Source organism: Prionailurus viverrinus, chromosome C1 (genome assembly GCF_022837055.1).
Source record: "Prionailurus viverrinus isolate Anna chromosome C1, UM_Priviv_1.0, whole genome shotgun sequence".
Classification (NCBI taxonomy): Eukaryota; Metazoa; Chordata; class Mammalia; order Carnivora; family Felidae; genus Prionailurus; species Prionailurus viverrinus.
Genome location: NC_062568.1, coordinates 184753330 through 184760496, shown reverse-complemented (window position 1 = coordinate 184760496; position 7167 = coordinate 184753330).

Below are 7167 nucleotides of genomic sequence, written 5' to 3'. Positions count from 1 at the left end.
AGAAGGGATAATCACCACACATTTTCTTTTTATTTATTTTTTTAATGTTTATTTATTTTTGAGGGAGAGAGACAGAGTGCGAGTGGGGGAGGGGCAGAGAGAGAGAGGGAGACAGAATCTGAAGCAGGCTTCAGGCTCTGAGCTGTCAGCACAGAGCCTGATGTAGGGCTTGAACCCACGAACAGTGAGATCATGACCTGAGTCAAAGTCGGATGTTTAATCAACTGAGCCACCCAGGAACCCCGATCACCACACATTTTCTATGTTCCCAAGACACTGAGGTTATTCTCACAGTTTAAGAACATCACAAAGAATTATTGTAGAGAGCTAACTATTTCTTCATTTCAACTGGATTCAGGGATAGGGATTTTCTCCTTTACAAATACATCTCATGCTTAACAGAGGCCCTGGAATGGAAGTGCTTTATAAATATTTGTTGAATGAGTGAGTTAATTAATGAATCTTTAAGAACTGTTTGGGGAAAGCATTACAAAAGCTTTAAGAACCGAGCAGAAGTATTGAGGGATCAGGATAAACTTGAGGACCATCTGGAATGTTCCCCAGGAGAGAAAACACACCAAACTGTGTGTTGGCTCCCCGAAGACCCACATAGGGCAAGATTTAGGGAAGAACAATAGAAGCAAAGGGAAGCCAGCCCAAGTGGCCTTCATGGCCCTGGAGCACAGGTAGACAACACTGCATGGAATGCAGCCAAACAGCCAAGAGGAAATGGAAATTATGGGATGCGCTTAAGGAAACTTAAAGTAATAAAAATAGAAATTCTGGATTTGGGTTCTCACTTACTATTGAAACTATACTTGAGAAGTGGGGCAGACAGCCCTGGGGGAAATAATGCCGAATCAGCAGCATAGCTGCCTTGCCCTTGGAAATTAGGCTTACTTTCACTCCTGACCCTATCAGCAAAATCTAAGCTCCAGCAATGTTTCCTTCTTCCAAACAACCAAACAGAGTGGCAGATCTCAGACCAGGGAGAGCAAAGCCCCCTGAAGGGAACCATGTCCAGAGTCTACCTACTTTGGCAGACCCTCCCTGTGATATTCAACAGGAAGGGTACCCCCTACTGGGCAGAAGTTTATTTGCTCCTTAAAAAGGAAGTCCTCGATTTACCTTTTATGTTATGGAAAATGGAGAATAACAGAAATTCACACTGTGCAATTAGCTAGGATAGGACCCCATGCATAGTTCAGAAGGTTAGGGTGACATTAAGGCATGCTCCTACTTGGGAAGACCAGGGTAAATAACATGTGGACCAAGAACACAGCTAGGTTGTAGGTTGTCCCCATAACCCTAGAACAGAGGACAGGTAGGAGCTAAAGTACATATATATATATATATATACACACATATTTTTTTTCTTACATGATACTGTCTATAGTGAACTATCATTCCTTTGGCCATACATCTTCAGACACTTCTAGGCATTGTGTACTGAAAGTCGTCCTTTCCAGCATGACTTCCAAATGGTCTTAGCGTACATCAGAGCATTCTGATCACATATTTCTTGGCTTCTTTTCAGTGTTTTATCACTTTGCTTGGTTTTAGAAAATGTTTTTCCGCCCACTGGATGGATGCAACCAAATTCTGATATGGATGAGAACCCAGGAAGGAGTGATCCCAAAGCTCCTGAAGGATGGAAAGGTGCAGAAGGGCATTACAAGGGAAATAAGTAAAATGGGATGGGGATCAGAGAGGAAAGAGGTAGTCTGGAAGGATACTAAGGTTTTAAATGTTGCTGTCTCTAGGACAAGGAATGTTCTAATTTTCCCCTTTTCATTTAGGTCTATCAGCCTTTTCTACTTTTCTCCAAGAAATTGGTATACTCTTATTTATTTATTTATTTATTTTTAAATGTTTATTTATTTTTGAGAGAGAGAGAGAGAAAGAGTATAAGCAAGGGAGGGGCAGAAAGAGGGAGACACAGAATACAAAGCAGGCTCCAGGCTCTGAGCTGTCAGCACAGTGCCTGACGAGGGGCTTGAACCCACGAACCGAGAGATCGTGACCTGAGCCGAAGTTGGACGCTTAGCTGACTGAGCCACTCAGGTGCCCTGGAACCGTTATACTTTTAAATAGTAAAAAATAAAAGTTATGTTGTGACAAAAATCAAATTAATAAGATCTAAATATCCTAAGGTAATATTTCTTAACATGCTTTTTTTTTTTAAATTTTTTTAACGTTTATTTATTTTTGAGACAGAGAGAGACAGAGCATGAACGGGGGAGGGTCAGAGAGAGGGAGACACAGAATCTGAAACGGGCTCCAGGCTCTGAGCTGTCAGCACAGAGCCCGGCACGGGGCTTGAACTCACGGACGGCGAGATCATGACCTGAGCCGAAGTCGGCTGCTTAACCGACTGAGCCACCCAGGCGCCCCATTAACATGCTTTATTAAAAAAAAATTTTTATTGTAGCAAAATATACAAATGTTTTACATTTTAGCCATTGTTAAGGGTACGATTTGGTGGCATTAAGTATATTCACAATGTTGTACAACCATCACCACCATCCATTTCCAGAAATTTTTCATCATCCCAAATAGAAGAAACTCTGTCCCCATTAGACAATAACTTCCCATTCCCTCCTCCTCCTGCCTCCTAGAAACCTCTATTCTACTCTCTGTCTCTATGAATTTGTGTATTCTAAATCCCTCATACAGGTGGGATCATACAGTACTAATCAATTTGTATCTGACTTATTTCACTTGGCATAATGTTTTCAAGGTCTATTCATGTTGTAGGATGTCATTCCTTTTTAAAGCTGAATAATATTCTACTATATATCTATACCGCATGTACTATTTTTAATGGACACTTGGGCTGTCTCCACCTTTTGACTGTTGTAAATAATGTCGATATGAACATTGGTGTGCAAGTATCTGTTCAAGTTCTTGCTTTCAATTCTTTTGGGTATATACCTAAAAGTGGAATTGTTAGGTCATATGGGAATTCTCTAGTTAACTTTTGAGGAACCTCCATACTGTTTTCCATAGCAGCTGCACTATTTTATATTTCTACGAGTTTCCAACTTCTCGACATCCTCATCAACACTTGTTATTTTCCTTGTCTTGTATTATAGCCATCTTAATTTGTGTGAAGTGGGATCTCATTATGGTTTTGATTTGCATTTCCCTGATTAAGATGTTGAGCATCTTTTCTTGTGCTTGTTGGCCATTTGCATGTCTTGTTTGGAGAAATGTCTATTCGAGTCCTTTGCCCATTTTTGAATTGGATTTTTTTATTGTTGTTGAGTTGTAGGAGTTCTTTATATATTCTGGATATTAATCCCTTATCACATCTATGATTTGCAAATATTTTCTCCTGTTCTATGGGTTGTCTTTTCACTCTCTTAAAAGTGTGCTTTAACAGACAAAAACTTTTTAATTTTGATGAAGTCCAATTTACCTAATTTTTGTTTTGTTGCTATGCTTTTAGTCCTGTATCTGAGAAATCATTGCCAAATCCAATGTTATGAAGGTTTTCCCCTGTGTTTTCTTCAAAATATTCTATAGTCTTTAGTTCTTATACTTAGGTCTTTAACCCATTTTGAGTTAATTTTGTATATGGCATAAGATAAGAGAACAACTTCTTTCTTTTGTGTGTGGGTATCCAGTTTCCCCAGCACACCATTTCTTGAAAAGACTGTCCTTTCTCCTACTGGATGGTCTTGGAACCCATGTCAAAAATTATACCTGCCTTTTGTATTATGAAAGATGATAGATTTTAATGTACTCTCTGGATAAGTGTGAAAATAAAATAGCAATACCTTTCACTTGCATAAAAAGAGGTGATGATATAAGCCTATACTCATTCAGTGCTTTATGAATGAGGCATCATTAACGTCACTGTGGTGTTATATCGCCATGAACATCATATTATAGAGTAGTTTATACCCACTATTTCTTGTGATTCCCACCTTCCCTCTGTAAGGTAAGCAGGACAGTAATAGATAGTCTCATTATATAGATAAGTAAGTTAGGTTAAGAAAACAGCAAGGAATGGGGCACCTGGGTGGCTCAGTTGGTTAAGCATCTGACTTCAGCTCAGGTCATGATCTTGCAGTTCATGAGTTCAAGCCCTGTGTTGGGCTCTGTACTGACAGCTCAGAGCCTGGAACCTGCTTCGGATTCTGTGTCTCCCTCTCTCTCTGTCCCTCCCCTGCTCATGTCTTTCTCTCTCTCTCTCTCTCTCTCTCTCTCCCTGTCTCAAAAATAAATAAACATTAAAAAATTAATAATAAAAAAGAAAATAGCAAGGAAGTGGCAGAACAAAGGACATGTTTTTTTCACCATCACATAAAAGGGACATCGGAAACAAAGCAACTTTTACACTGAGATCTGGTTCCAATGTTCCTCTTACTGAGAAACTTGTTTGTCTTCCTTCATCCTGAAACAGAGATGGTTTACTGCTCTCTACCTTGAACACAGAAGGAAACAAATGTAACAAGAGGGTAAGAAGTTCGCATACGGCAAGCCCAGAAATCAGGGCAAGAACCAAGAACAGATTCAGAACTACCACAGTCTCACCAGGGTTTCTCTTCAATAATTTTAAAGGCTTAAATGTGAAATACCAAATTCACACACAACAACTCCTGGCCAGATAGTCCAACGAAAGCACAATCGATGTGACCTGCTGCAGGACAGGGAGCTGAGCTGGAACTGATGCAAAGATGGCTATTTAAGTTTATTTAGGAGACAGGTATATGTTCCCTGAAATGAAATTTACTAGGTACCTACCATGCACAAGATGTGTCAGGAGATGTGCAGATACAAAGACAGGAATCCTTGGGAGGCTTCAAAATGGAGCAAACTAGGAAACAGGAAAGAACTCCATTAAGGCAGCAGTATGAAGTGCCTTAAGAGTTTCACCTGAACCTTCTGGAAGGCTGCTCCTGTCAACTAAGGAAGATCTTGAAGTTCATCCGTAACAATGTCCCTTTGGTTAGTCTCCATCAAAAGCCTGTGGGTGGATTTAGTCCACCTGTACGGAGCCCTCAGTATGCAAAACCTCTTCTAGATCTTCAAGCACTAAAGGGAAACACAGCCTTCCTGATATAATAATGGGATGGATGGTGAAGCTATACATTTATTTGGATTTATGATCTGACTCTCTCCCTTCCCTCCATCTGTGCCAAACCATCCGGGGACACTCCTGATTAATCATCTGTGGAAAAAGTACATTACTGCAAGGTGCATGTTCTCACTCAAGTGTTTTCAGCAAGACCCTGGGCAGAGGCTTTCAGGAAAGTTGCTGCTCAGAGGGCATCAAATATTTGGCCTTTCCTGTACGTCCATGCTGTCTAAAACTGGAATGGCAAGAATACCCTTGGGGGCAGGGAGAATAGGAAAGGTATGCAGGTTGGGCAGTCTAAGCCTCAGCGTGAGGCTGGGCAGCTGTCAACAAAGCCACCTGAACAGATGACTCTGGAAGCAAGATGTCCTCTTTTCTGTCCTGATAGCCTTTAGCCAGCCACAGGAGGAAGCGTGATATAGGGAGAAGAGGGAAGCTTTGGAGAAAGATTGGTTTAGATTCTGTTTTCTGCCTTTCCGTGTGTGAGCCTGAGCAAGGCCTCTAAGTTTCAGGGTCTTTTACTGAAAAAAGAGAGACCCCTGGCTATATGGACTGGTTGTGGTGGTGAACTTCCAAAATGGTTCCCAAAGAGCCCACCTCTAGGTACTCACACCTTCACATAACTTCCATCACTTAAGTATAAGCTGTACCAAGTGACTTGCCTCTCACGAAGAGATTGTGGCAGAAGTGATGGGATTGTCGCTGCTGAGATTAGGTTACAAGACACTGTGACTTCGCCTTGTTTGCCTTCCTTCTCTGCCTCTCCCCTCTTGCTGTGAGCTGCCCTGTGGACCAGTCCACATGAGAAGGAGCAGAGGGCAGCTTCCAGCCCACAGCCTTCAAGGAACCCTCCCAACAATCCTATAAACGAGCTCGGAAACAGTTCTTTTTCCAAGTCAAGCCTTATTATGACTGCAGCCTGGCCAGCACCTTATTGCCACTCATAAGGGACCAGAGCTGGAGGCCCCCTCTAAGCCCCACGCAGATTCCTGACTCCTTATTACCTATGAGGTAATAAGCTATTGTTTCAAACCACTAAATTTGGGGGTAATTTGTTATGCAGCAACAGATAACTAATGCAGAGGATTTAATAAGGGACCACGTACAACAGCCAGTCCGTTAAGTGGTAGCTATTATCCTTAGTGTGAGACGGACTGATTGCCTTCCAAGCCGTTTGTAGAAAAGATGGTGGTATGAGGATTGGGGGGCGGAGGGAGGGAAGGGGATGGCATTTTCCGGGAAATCATGAACTAAGCAGAAACTAAAAAGGGAAATAGAGCCAAATGCCAACTATCTTGTGACATGTGATCATCTCCCTTCTCCATAGTCCCAAAATATTTCATTTGTGCCATGATTATAGCACCAGCACGCCTGGCCCTCTGTCGTGCCCTTGCTCCCTTCTCCCTTACCCTGTCCTCAGACATGGGGACTGTGTCTTTATTTGCTGAATCCGTCACTATGTCAAACACTGTACTTTGCAAATAATGATGAGAAGAGCCCATAATTCTTCTTCCTCCTGTTTCTAAAAATTATTCTGGTAAGGTTTTCGTCCCATTTTTTTTTTCTTATTGAAATTCCCCTTGTCTTTCAACGTCCAGTTCACAGACGTCTTTCTCTGCACAGTCTTGATGACTTCTAGCTCTTTTTTCAGCAATATTCCCTCGCTCCTTGATTCTCACAACAAACTCTTTGTTCCTCCAGTGAGTTCTTGTCTTCCCTGGGGCTCTTTGCTAGAACCTATGTGCTGTAACCATCTCTCCCTCTAGATGGCAGCCTCTGGACCCGCAGGGGCAGTCAGTCAGTCCTCTTCACCCTCTCAAGCCCAGTGCCCACCCCAGGTTTGCAATGGGTTCTCAGAACTAATGACTGAAGGAATAAATTATTCCAAATGGTTCTCTGAGAGTTAAATAAACAAATCTCTGAGGACAAGAAGGCGGGGGGGGGGGGGGGGGGGACCAAGAAGGCAGGTCACAAATTGTAACAGATTTTTTCACCAAAGCCATAGGGGGCCACAAGTGCCCTCCAACCCAAACAAGTTTACAGAGCCTATGGGATCTCACAGGTTTTCTTCTCCAAGCACT